General features: G+C 39.5%; 1 protein-coding gene across 2 annotated transcripts in view; it reads left to right on the top strand.

Annotated features, from left to right (window-relative positions):
* The window catches only part of NRG2 (neuregulin 2), a 247,842-nt gene that overhangs the window by 1,697 nt on the left and 232,170 nt on the right, over positions 1–13,975 (top strand). For both annotated transcript variants that reach the window (XM_053913461.1, XM_053913460.1), the window contains exon 3: positions 13,343–13,437. The gene's annotated coding sequence lies outside the window, so the exon portion shown is untranslated. The remainder of the gene's footprint in view (positions 1–13,342; positions 13,438–13,975) is intronic.

The raw sequence follows: 13,975 nt of genomic DNA, 5'->3' as shown, positions 1-13,975 counted from the left end.
GGTCGCGAGGGGCTTACCCGGGCGGGCGGGCGCTGTCCTGCCGCAGGTGAGGGAGGGCGCGCTCTAGGCAGGCGCGAGGAAGGGGGGGCAGAGGAGGAGGAGGGCGCGCGCGCGCGCGCACACACACCTGTCCTGGACAGCGGCGCGAGCCGAGCTGCGCTTCACTCGAGCTCAGCTAGCCGAGGAGGGAGGAGGGCGGGCCGGCAGGCGGGGGCGGGACGCCGAGGGGAGGAGGAGGAGGCGGCTCGGATGGCTGGCTCGGCTCGCGCTCGTTCTCCCTCCCGCGAGCAAGCCTCGCTCACACCCCGCTTCTCCCGCTCACTCACAGCCCCCTTTGCTCTCCCTCCTCCTCCTCCTTCCCCTGCGGGATCCGCTCGCCGCCGCCGCCGCCGCAGACGGCAAGTCGTGGCAGCCAGACGTCGGCGCGTAACCCGGCGCTCCGTGCGTGACTCCGGGCGACGTCAGCGCGCGCTCCGCGCTACCCCCCACCCCCCCCCACCCGCCTTCCGTGGCTCGCGCCCTCCGCCCTCGCGTCCCTCGGTTTTAGTTGCCGCGGCGGCCGCCGAGCACGCTCCCTCCGCCCCCATTCGCGCGTGCGCGCGCCCTCGCCGCTGTTAGCGCGTCAACAGTCGGCGGCCCAGGCCTCGAGGAGCGTGTGAGGAGGGGGCTGCTTGCGGCCTCTTTGCCCGCACTCCTTCCACCCGCCCAGGGTAGCGGACCCTGGAGGACAAATCCCTCCTTGGGCTTTGAAGGCCGAAGCCAGGCTCAGGCAGTAATACAGCCCTGTAGGGCCTGCGTCAGTTCCAGCTCTGGGCCCTCGGCGTCGTAGTCGGTGCTGCTACCACTGCGTCACCTCCCCCCCCACGCCCCTCTCTGGCCCTAGTTCCGCCCCCCTCTCTCAGGAGGCAACGGGCCTTTTATCTCCTGAGAGGGTCTCACCTTGGCCTTCAGACTCCTGCCGTGAGGGACTAGAAAAGCAAAATTAGAATAAAGAAGAAAGTGGCTAAACCACATTCAGGCTCTTGCTTCAGGAATCCTTGACAGGAAGCGTGGGGTTGCTGCCCAGCCTCCCACGCAGTGTAGGTGAAACTGGGCCCCTTTGAGGGACTGTGACTAAGGACAAAACTCTGATAAATATTATTTATGCGTCCTTGGGCTGAGAGGGAGAAAGTAAAAGGGGCGACTTAATTTTCATAAATTATGCGAAATGCAGAACTATAAAATGTCCTTTTAAGACAAGGCTTTTGATGCATGGCAACTTTTTCCCTCGCTTTGTACGCTGCCACATCTCCATTCTGCGACACTGAGTACATAGAGGTGGGTCAGTTAAAAATTATCGACTGCAAACTAATCGAATCTCAGAGAAGTCAATCTGAGATTTAGGAAAACTTAGTCACTGTCGTTATTTAATTTAGTATATTTTAAGTTACTTTGCAGTACACCGTAAGATAGACTTTTATTAGGCAATCGTAGACTTTTTAACTCACTTATGATAGGACCTTTTCCAAGAAGCTTATCTAGTTAACCTGTGAGGCAAGTAGGAACAAAGTGACATTAACCCCATTTTATAGATGAGAAAATTGAGTTACAAAAATACAAGTTAGTTCAGTTGCAAGGAGTCTGTCACTGGTAGAGGGAAACGCCCTAGGTCTACTATCACCTACTTTATCCACTAAACCAGAAATCCCTCAAATGTTTACTTCCAGGTATGTATTGATGTGCCCCCCCCCCCCCATGGTAGGCAGTGCTTAATGTCTGAGAAAAAAAAATGGGGAGACATTCCTGGCTTTAGATATCATAGAGTACTCTAAAAGGTTTGAAATTTTTTACCATCGAAAACTGCAGCTCAGCACTACAATTCAAACAATTGAATTGCAAAACAATTCAACTTCCATACTAACAAAATTTTTTTTATTAATCCTAGTTAGAGGTGAGAAAATGTTTGACAGGTTTAAGAATGATGGGTCATTTCCTTTGAATTGCTTCTTTATTCACCTCATCTTTAGGTGGCAGCACTACTATATAAATATCTTTTATACTACAGTCTTCTACAACTTGATATCCTAAAGAGTGTTTTGTGCTAAAGGCCTCCAACTATATTATGGAGATTAGAAGCCGGTGAAAGTAGGAAATCATAGCTGAGAACTGGAATACTTAGGAAGTTCTAGGAGAGGAAAAATAGAATAGCTTTCAGAGTAATTATTAAAATGCATGGATGTATTAAGGAAAAAGTAGAGTTTCCCAAAATTCCCTTTTTAAGCTGTATGAGAAGCAAGCATTTTTTACTGTAAACCTAATCTCTTATTGAAACAGCACAAGTTGTCCTTCCAAAGCAAGTCATAGTTTCTCAATACTACATACTTATCAAGCATTTACAACTTTAAAGTTGCTAGTTGTATAGTTGCCCATATTCTAACTACAATTTTAAAATTTAGGTGCAGTTTTCCTCATTAAATTGCATAAAGCTTATGAAGATCCCAAATAGGACTTTATTGTTGAACCTTGTGGAAGAGAGCTCTTCCTGGCTTCTTTTCTCACTTCCTAAATTGTTCATATACAAAATAAAGGATCACTGAAACTCAGAGCAGTGAGAAGACAAGCTAAACCAAATGTAAAATAATAGCAATTTACAGATATTTGATATCTTAATTTCTCTCACATTTTGAGGGTAATAAATTGTGATATATGGGTGTTATTTGGAGCAAATGCTTTCTAACTGGAACTTTGTCATAATTAATTTAGTTCTCCTGTACCCCTTTACTGGAGCAGCCAAACAAAATTGAATTTACATGCATTACAAAATAGACTACATTAGATTCACAGCATAAACATAAACATCAAGGAATATAGAGGTATGACCATCAGGAGTGGGAAATCAAATTATTTCTGGATAGAGGATAAGTCTTAATAAAGTCTTTCTTGATGGCAGCTTTCATCTTTCTCAAGTCAAATTTGGGGAAGAAGTCTCAAGCAAATTGGTAGAATTCAAGCTCAGCAGTATTATGTTAAGATTTTTTAAGCTCTCTGGTGCCAGCAAACCATGCAGCCTGGGGGCCTTGGCTCCAAACTTCTGCCAACTCCAATTTGGCAGTAGTGTTCTGTTGAACAAAGTTTGCACGTGTTTGGGGTGTGAAGTGGTTCCTCAGGCATTTATCTGGTTTTATTCCAGTTTTGGGACTTGAGGACGAGGGTCAGAAGCATGAGACTTGTATAGTTCATATGTGCCCTGACAAAGACCATGCTAGTGATCTTGAGTTTTCACTTAAACAAGGGCAGCTTTTTCTTTGTTGGTGTAGAAGTTATTGAAGTGGACCCTTTGGTTCATAACTTAAATGCTACCATTATATTGAACCAGTCTCAGGAGCAGATAAGCAGGACCCTTTCTGCTGAGGGTGTGGAGCTGTGGAAATTTACTCCTCATCCTCCTGTCCACAATACCACCTAAACATGCTTATTCAGATGAAACTCACTGAATAATATGCAACTTGAGAACAAAGGGGCCAGTAATTATTAAAACTTCATCTCATTGTTAGATTATAACTGTGAGCCTCTGATCTTTCTTGGTATGAGTTGTCTGGCTTCATCTCCTTTAACCACATCCTCCCATCCTAAAGCCACTGGTTAAGAAACAACACCTGGCCCAGATGTGTGTGCACTAACTTGTCTTATTTCAGGGGTCCCTCTTCCTGAGGGAAACATAATATGGTCTCAATTTCCATTATTTTTTCAAGTAATTCTAACAGAAAATCTCTGCACAGTTTGGGGTAACACAGTTTGAAAGACATTAAAGTGCTGTTAGAATACTCTATTAGTTTTGTTTTGGGGGTTTTCTCCCCCTGGTTTAAGAGCAATGGAAAGAAAAAAGTGCAAAAGTAAAAGTAACAGTTGAAATGATTATCTTACCTCTAACCATGATCAATGGAATGCCAATTTATGGGATACAATTATAGTAATTTGAACATGGTAGTTATTCTTGATACTCTTTTTAAGTATATTTTATTGATTATGCTATTACAGTTGTCCCATTTTTTTTCTCCCCTTTATTCCCCTTCGCTCTGTACCACCACTCCCTGCAGCATTCCACCGCCCTTAGTTCATGTCCATGGCTCATACGTACAAGTTCTTGGGCTTCTCCATTTCCTATACTATTCTTAACCTCCCCTGTCTATTTTGTACCTACCAATTATGCCTCTTATTCCCTGTATCTTTTTCCCCATTTGTCCCCTTTCCCTTCCCCTTCCCCACTGATAACCCACCACGTGATCTCCATTTTTGTGATTCTGTTCCTGTTCTAGTTGTTTGCTTAGTTTTTGTGTTTTTTTTAGGTTCAGTTGTTGATAGTTGTGACTTTGTTGTCATTTTACTGTTCATAGTTTTGATCTTCTTTTTCTTAGATTAGTCCCTTTAACATTTCATATAATAAGGGCTCGGGGATAATGAACTCCTTTAACTTTACCTTATCTGGGAAGCACTTTATCTACCCTTCCATTCTAAATGATAGCTTTGCTGGATAGAGTAATCTTGGATGTAGGTCCTTGTCTTTCATGACTTTCAGTACTTCTTTACAGCCCCTTCTTGCATGCAAGGTTTCCTTTGAGAAGTCAGCTGATAGTCTAATGGGAACTCCTTTGTAGGTAACTGTCTCCTTTTCTCTTGCTGCTTTTAAGATTCTCTCCTTATCTTTAATCTTGGGTATGTAATTATGATGTGCCCTGGTGTGTGCTTCCTTGGGTCCAACTTCTTTGGGACTCTCTGAGCTTCCTGGAATTCCTGGAAGTCTCTTTCCTTTGCCAGATCAGGGAGGTTCTCCTTAATTATTTTTTCAGATAAGTTTTCCATTTCTTGCTCTTCCTTTTCTCCTTCTGGCACCCTATGATTCGGATGTTGGAACGTTTAAAATTGTCCCAGAGGTTCCTAAGCCTCTCCTCATTTCTTTTTAAATTTTGTTTCTTCATTCTCTTCTGGTTGAATATTTATTTCTTCCTTTTGTTCCAAATCATTGATTTGAGTCTCGGTTTTTTTCCCTTCACTTTTGGTTCCCTGTATATTTTTCTTTACTAGCACTTTGCATGCTCTTCACTTTTTCCTCTGTTTTGTGACCATACTCAACCATTTCTGTGAGCATCCTGATTACCAGTGTTTTGAACTCTGCATCTGATAGGTTGGCTATGTCTTCGTCGTTTAATTCTATTTTTGGAGCTTGATCTGTTCTTTCATTGGGGCCATACTTTTTTTTGTCTTGGCATGCCTGTTATGTTGTAAGGGGTGGAGCCTTAGGTATTTCATAGTGTAGGGTAACCCAGGTCACTGAGTTGTGGCACTGTGTATGGGGGAGGGGTCTGAGAGGGAATAATGCCACACGCTTGGCTCTTGCTCTACTTTCAGTCACTTCCACCGTTACCCACAAGCAAATTGGGCCCTTCTGGTGCTGATTCCTGGTTGGATGAGTTTGTGTATGTTCAACAACCCCGTGGGCTCCTCCAGTGGACTCTTCTGTGAGACTAGAAGTTTCTCCAGCTGCCATACCCCCGATGGAATTTTACGACCAGAGATTTTGAGGCTTTATTTCCCTGCACTGGAACCCTGGGGTTCTCAGTCTGTCTTGCTCCCCAGTTGTTCTTCCTGGTTTATCCACATGCAAATGTGGGACAGCCAGCCACCACCTGCCTGCCTGGTCCTCCAGCTGCCACCTTACTATGCATCCTCTCTGCCCTGCCTGCCCATTGCCACCCCTCCTACCAGTCTGGATGAATGTTTCTTCTTTAACTCCTTGGTTGTTGGACTTCCATACAGTTTGATTTTCTGGCAGTTCTGGTTGTTTTTGTTTTTAAATTGGTTGGTGTCCTTCTGTTGGTTGTGTGAGGAAGCAAGCCTATCTATCTATGCCTCCATATTGGCTGGAAGTCCCCTTATTCTTGATACTTTTGCCAAGAGCGTGGCCTAAATTCTTACTGTACCTTTCCTTTTTCTTTCTTTCTCTGTAAAAGCAGTTTCCAAGTCACAACTAATATATAGATGAGGTTAGAGATGGAAAGGTTAGAGCTGGACCTTTCCAAGAGTGGGTCTATCTGAACTGGAAAGACTAGTGAACACTGTTGCACATTTTATGGTGCCATTTTACTACCTGGAGCAAGACTAAACACAAATATGTATAAGTAGGTATGTATATACAACAAGATACCACAACTCTCTGAAGCTAATTTAGGCAGTTTTTATAACTGAATGTACTAGCACTTTGCAAATAGATGAAGATCAGTTAGTTGGGTTTCTTTCTATGGTGAGTAAGATGTGTGTTTTGGGAGGAAGACAAAGTAAATTTTTTAATGTTTTGTGCTATAGTATTTTTCTCTTAAGTATATTTTTTCTTCTTGTTTACTTAAATAATTAAAATTAATTATTAAATGTAAATGTACTGTAAATGTAAATCTAATGATTAATTTTTATTTCCTAGACAGTAAATCAATATTTACTTGATAAGTATGTATATAAAGAAGAAATATTTTTTAATTACTAGTTTGGCATCCCATTAATATACACATTACATAAACAAACTATAGCTGATGTTTAGATGACTTATTTTGGCTTAAATTTCCTTTTAAAAGTAGGTGTTACCTGCTGTATTAGGCCTAGTTCTTGGGGCTCACTGCTATTTATGTCAGCCTTATTTTCTTAAGTCATTTATTGAATAGCATCTACCAAATGCCTATTTGCCAGACATTATTCTAGGTGCTCAAAACAAATCCCTGTCCTCATGATTTGCCAGTCCAGTGAGACAGATAAACAAGTATATAATATAATGCTGGATAGTGTTAAGTTCTAAAAAGAAAAACAAAGGAAAGGGGAAAGAGTTTTATGTGTGATTGTGTGTGAATGTGTATGTGTATGCCCCCCACCCGGTATTTTAAATAGTGTCATCAAGAAAGCCTCTCTGAAGAGGGAGTAGCATTTGAGCAGAGACCTGAAATAGTTAGTCATGGGAATATATGGGGACATGTTTCAGACGTTTCAGGCATTGTGCACAATTTATGGCACATAAAATCCCAAAGTATAAACCAGGTAACAGCCATGTTAAAACTACATATGCATCTTTTTTTTTTAACAGAAAAAAAGAAACTCCTTAGGTTTTCATGAAAAAAGTTCACTTACTATCACCATTGCTTTATACTTCCCATGATTATTATATTATTTAATACAATGAAATTTATGGCTCTACAGACAAAACTTCACAATGTACCTGCAATTCCTAAATTCAAAGAATGTTTTCTTAATTTGTTTGGTGGCAAAAATTGGAACTGGCATGACTCTAACGTCTTTATTTATTCTTGGTAGTGTGACTTTTGATGCATTTCATTGTGGAAATATGTGTTTGATTAAGGACTGCTGCCCAGGACAACATATGTTCAGTAAAATATAGACAACATAATATATTAAATTGCTAAAATATTTAAAAAGATTTAATTTAGAAACTCATCTGGCCCCAAGGATTTGGGATAAGAGATTGCATACCTGTATCAGATTTCTTCTTGATTCTTTGACTAAATATCACCATCAATGTTAATCTTTAGATAGCCTTTATTCAGAAATGGAATGTTTATATAATGCTCTTATTAGGTACCTGGCACTGAGTAAACACTGTGTATATTAGTTCACGAAGTCCTCTCAGCAACCTTATAAGTAAGTTCTCTTATTTTGCAGATGAGAAACTTGAGGCACAGAGAGATTAAGAAAACCTGCCAAAATCACACATCTGCCAAGAGGCAGAACTAGGAATTGAACCTAGACAATTTTCTTTCATAGCTTGCACTCTTTACCATTAAACCAACTCTTCCTCTCCCCGCCCCTCTCTCCCATACCTCTACCTTGGAGGTTTTGAATATTGATCCTTCTAAGAGGATAGTTTTTTCCTCTACTCTGAAATATCAGACATCAAAACTTCACATTTCTTTACAAACAAATATCTTTCTTTTTTAACCTTTATCGTATTGTTTTTCCACTATCATTTAGTCCCTTTAATATACCCCTGCCCCCCACAAATACCTTTCAATAATTTTTTCAAATTTTATTTTACTTGGTCCTGCTGTAATTTGAGCCATTCCTATTTCCAATTGAAATTGGAAATTTATTTATCCCAATTCTTACTCTGATAAATTTTCATGTTAACATTGTGTTTCGCCATCCTTTTCCTTTCCTCTGAAGATTCTTGGATAATGATGAGGCACCTCCCTCATTATTGTGGCCTTGTCAGATGTCAGATCACTTAAAAAATTTGGATCTAGTTTAGTGAGCAGTAGTATCTGCTAAATAAAGCTCTGTCACTGTTTTGTGGGTATCTCGCAATGAATTGCATAATTTGCTTCAGATCACTTTATCGTAGGCATATTAATTTAGCATTTTTGAGTTGGGATTGATTTTGTTTTCATTAGCTTGTCCTCAGGCAAGAATTCTTCCATAAACAATTAGAAACCAAAATAGTTTCTGTTCCCAGTTATCTGTTTGTTTTTTAGCTATATAAAAGCAAGATCGATTGAATATATATCATGAGGTTGGACAAAGACTTTATTATGTGTAACTGTATAACATAGGTAAGTCAATCTGAACAAGTATAATATATTGAACTTTCCAAGCATCTATTCTTGATTGTCCCAGAGATTCACTGTGAAGCCTTAAACAAATCACTTAAGTCATTCCCTGTGAAAATTAATGTGTTGTCCTTGAATACAAAGATGAAGGTTCTGACACATACTCAGTAAAGCATTATCTTTTGTAAAGTTGATAGACTTGTTCTGAGCCAAACACAGTTTCTCTGGGGTCATTCAACAGCTCATGTTTGCTAAGTTTAGAGGTGCAGTTCATGGCCATCTGAGCTAAAAAGGAATTAAAACTATCAATTTTATCTCATTACCATACTGCTGAACCAAATGATCCCAACAAGTCAGTTATTAAATTGCCGAGAAAGAAATAAAAGAGACAGTAAATACATATGTGCACTAAGGTTGGCTATAAAATACATCAGTTTATTATTGGAGAAATCAGGACTTTACCAAGGCTTATCTGAATAACTTTCTTTCTCTGTCTCCAGAGGGGTCAAAAAGACGAGATTTTTCTCCTAAGATCATGATCCTGGAGACACAGCTTTTCTCTGCTAGTTTCTCTGCAATATTCTACATTCATAGTGTCCAGTACAAAACTGTTGAGGCACAGCATTAATATTTACCAAGGTGTAAGAATATCTGGGGATAAAAATTTAATATTTACAATTTACCTCACCTGTATATAAACAAACTTTAATGAATTTATGTGATGACAACTTTTTCTAGCTCTTTTCTTTTCCCCAACTTTTATTTAAGAAATGCCCTGGCTGGTGTGGCTCAGTGGATTGAGTTCTGGCTTGTGAACCTAAGCGTCGCCAGTTCAATTCCCAGTCTAGGGCACATGGCTGGGTTATGGGGCAGGTCCCCGGTACAGGGTGAGCAAGAGGCAACCACACATTGATGTTTCTGTTCCTCTCTTTTTCCCTCCCTTCCCCTATCTAAAAATAAATAAATAAAATTAAAAAAAAAAAAAAGAAATCCCTCTTGTGTAGTCGTCAAGAATTGGGCTAGGTAATCCAGTCTCCTAGGTTCAAAACTCTACTTTCAAATTTCTATGTGACTTTGGGCAAATTACTTAACCTCTATAGGCCCCGGTTTCCTCATTTATCAAATGAAGATAATAATACCCACTTTCACATAGGTATATTATGAGGATTAAATTAGTTAATTCACAAAAAGCATTTAGAAGAGGATCTGGCATGTGGTAAGCACTCCATAAATGTGAACTCCCACCTGCTGCTGCACTAACTCAAGCCAAGTTCCCTCTTCTCTCTCCCTCTCTCTCTCTCTCTCTCTCTCTCTCTCTCTCTCCAGATTTTAGGCTCACCAGCTTATGCCTAAGATTAAAATTGTCCTCTTCCTCAATAGATTCATTAACTGCATTGTTTTGAAAACCTGCAAGTACTCTTTCCTTTTCTCAGTGTTGAGCCATTTTACCCTCTTTCTCTCTCTGAACATCTTTTTTATTGGTTCTTCATAGGAAGCAGTACATCTAACATATACACATGGAAAGGTTTTTCTGTGATAACTAGAGTATGAGTTCCTTGAGAGCGACGACTGTGTCTTAATTATCTCTATTACTCCAGCCCCTTTCCCCTCCCTGCTGCAAGTCTATGCTAAAGAAAGTTTTGTTTAATAAATGAAGTAATTTTTATTTAGCCATTGTAATTTTTGCTCATGTTATGGTAGATACTCTATTCTGAACTTCCAGTTTTCCTGAAAATTCTCTTGCCCTTTAACTCTGGAAATTTTAACTTCACCTGGTCATGCTGAGATCCCATCCTGGATCATCAGGCAGGTAGGAGGTTCAGTTTACCACATACTCTATTCATATATTAGACAAAAAAAAAATCCCACTTAATTCACCTAGATTTAATTTTACTTACATTCTCTTGATTCCAGATAGACTGATTATTCTCTTTAAAATCTATTAGTAGCTTTGATAGGGGTTCTATTTTGAACTCTTTTTGAAGATAGGGCCATACCACCCTCAGTTGCTTTACATGCAGAATAAAAATCAGCTCTCTCACTTGAAGGAAGTGAGGATGAATTTTATCAATCTTTTTAAAAAAGATTTTATTTATTTATTTTTAGAGAGAGTGGAAAGGAGGGAGAAAGTGAGGGAGAGAAACTTTGATATGCAAGATACATCAATCGGTTGCCTCTTGCACGCCCCCAGCTGGGGACCTGGCCCACAACCCAGGCACGTACCCTGACTGGGAATGGAACTGGTGACCTTTCAGTTCACAGGCCGGCACTCAATCCACTGAACCACACCAGCCAGGACGAATTTGATCAATCTTTTAAAAGTTTTCTTTCTTTCCTTTATTTTTTTAATCCTCACCAGAGGACATGCTTATTGATTTTGGAGAGAAGGAAGGGAGGGAGAGAGGGAGAGAAACATCGATGGAGAGGCAAGCATGGATTGGTGGCCTTGTACATGCACTCTGACTGGGACTGGACCTGCAACCCTTTGGTTTATGGGATGACCCTCCAACCAACTGAGCCACACAGGCCAGGGCAAAAAGCTTTCTTTTTAATGTATACAAAAAATATATGTAACACATAAAGCTTAATAATATAATGAAATACCCAGCTTAAGGGCAAGGACATTTCCCAGTAACTTGCAGCTACTTTTGTGTTTCTCCTTTATCTCTTCCTCTTGCTCTCAGAGGTAACCAATACCCTACATTTTGTGATTATCATTCCATAGATGTTTTCTTTATAAAATTTAGGTTTATGACAAATGTATATATGCCAAAACAATGTGTTGCTTAATTTGTGTGTTTTTTTAAAGAGTAGCTTATATGCATTTTGTTAAAATTATTTTTAGAGAAAGGGAAAGGGAGGGAGAGAGAAGGAGAAACATCAATGTGTGAGAGATGCATCGATCAATCGGTTGGTTGCCTCTCTCACACCCCAAACTGGGGACCTGGCCCGAAACCCAGGCATATACCTGACTGGGAATTGAACTGGCGACCTCTTGGTTTGCAGGCCAGCACTCAATCCACAGAGCCATACCAGCCAGGGCTGCATTAAAAATTCTTTTTTTTTTTTAAGATTTTATTTATTTATTTTTAGAGAGAGGGGAAGGGAAGGAGAGAGGGAGAGAAACATCAGTGTATGTTTGCCTCTTGCACACCCCAAACTGGGGACCTGGCCCGCAACCTAGGCATGTGCCCTGACTGGGAATCAAACTGGTGACCCTTTGGCTCACAGGCCTGTGCTCAATCCACTGAGCCACAGCAGCCTGGGCTGCATTAAAAATTCTTATGCATGCCTCCTGGTCACACACTCAAGTGTTTCTCTTGGTTATAAATCTAGGAATAGGATTGCTGGTTTGTGGAGTATGAACATATTTAACTTTGTGAGATAATTAATGCCAAATCTTTTCCCACTCTTCCACAGTTTATAAGAATTCTACTTACTCCTCAATTATTTGTTACTTTTACATTTAATTTTTGCCAGTCTAGGGGGAGTAAAATGTTATATACCTATTTTTTTTTATATATAGAATGGAAGAGTCATTTTTACCTAAAGCTTTTAAAACTTTCTCTTTCTATGTTAAGAGTTTGCAGCCTGATTTGACATTACTGTGCTAGGGATTCTGTTAAGAGGAAACCATTTATTTGTGTGGTAGTTTATGCTAAGGGTATAAAAATTGAGATGGGGTACTCGTTAGAGATTGCTAACTGGGTTGCTTGAAAGTTGCTTTTAAGTTGATCTTATATAAATACCACATTATACACAGTTTAAAATTTCCTGTTAATACGCTACAGAAATGGAAATGTGTTAAATTATATTGTTTGCTATTGGTCCATTACAAATTAATCTGGTCTTGAGTTTATACTTGTTTGTAAAACTAGTTTAAATCAAAGTCTCCTTCAGGCTATTGACCTGGAATATTTTCACTAAATCAAGTTTAGTAAAGCTATCTTTATATATTTTCTTGTATTTTAATTGTACCAAAGAGATTCAACTTAACCTCTCTGGACACAGTTATAAGAGCCAACACAAATTAGTCTCTCAAAAACAATACAAAACTCCAAATGTTAATCCTACTACTATTAGCCACTGAATTGATGCACACATTAACCAGGAAAATAAACCCAAACAGATGGTACTACTACATTGCGCCCTAAACCGTGTGGGGGTTTTTAAAATTGAAAAAGCCATCTTGTATATAATGGTTTTCATCAATAACTAAAAACACATGGAGATGGAAAAAGAGAAACCAAGATAAATGGCTATATATATATATTTTTTTTAAAGAAGAACTTTGATAACTCCTAGTGTTTATTGTCTTTAAAAAGAAACACTAGTTTGTCATTTGTCTATTTTTTCTTGCCTTTGAATGAAAGATTTTTGAAGGAAGGAGCTGTGTATTTGTTTTATGTTTCTTTATTATATTGTTAAGTATAGTGTCATATCCCAAGGGGGAACTCAGAGATATGAATTGAGTGCAAAAGTCTCCTTTGTACCATCGATATTTGTTGACTGACAAAATGGCTGAGGGAATATTCATGACCAAAGCATGAGAAAGCTGTAGTTTACTTTCTTTATGGTCGGTGGTTATTATTGGAAATAATCATTCATCAGGGTGAGTATATTTATACCAAGTGAGTGCTTTTCAACTTTATTTATATAGCTAAAACTATATTTAGTAAAGTTGCTATCAGTGTTTGGTTTCTTTTTATGTTCTCTTTTCAAGCCATGTGTTAATTCTCATTTCCTCATTCCCATAATGCCAGATATTCACCTCTATACTGATCAAGGAGCTGCTGGAAGAAGACCAACTCCTGCAAAACTCCCTTCAAGTGGGGGCGTTTTCTTTCTATCATGCAGTGTGAGTATGCTTTTTGTTTGCTTGCTTTTGTTATTTTGTAACAATAGGAGGTTAAGTCTTTACTTCTCACATGGATTGCAACATGACAACATCCTCACCATAGTAGGCAGCCTCCAAGAAGGCCCTTAGTGATTCCTGCCTTTGGGTATTACTACACTTTTATATATATAGTCCCCGCCCACATTGTATAAGGAATGGTTTGTATGACCAACAGAATACGGCAGAAGTAGAGGTATGTCACTTGCAAGATTAGATTTTGAAAGACTTCAAGGACACAGAAACCACAGGCCAAATTGGAACCTCAACTAGTTTTAAGGGGAACTGTTTCTGAGGTTGTAAAGTGCTAACCCAGATCCCGATCCTAGAGGGTCTGGGTCTTTCGTGGATCTAGAAAAAGCAAGAGAGAGAAAAACCTAGATTTGTAAATAGAAATTTCATATTTGTTTAGAAGGAATTTCACTAAATGATAGTGGGAAAAAAGAGAGCACCTAATAACAAGACATACTGATATATGCTCTAACATGGTTGCACCTTAAAA

The sequence above is a fragment of the Desmodus rotundus genome, chromosome 10 (genome assembly GCF_022682495.2).
Source record: "Desmodus rotundus isolate HL8 chromosome 10, HLdesRot8A.1, whole genome shotgun sequence".
NCBI lineage: Eukaryota > Metazoa > Chordata > Mammalia > Chiroptera > Phyllostomidae > Desmodus > Desmodus rotundus.
This window is presented reverse-complemented; position numbering and strand designations above follow the sequence as displayed.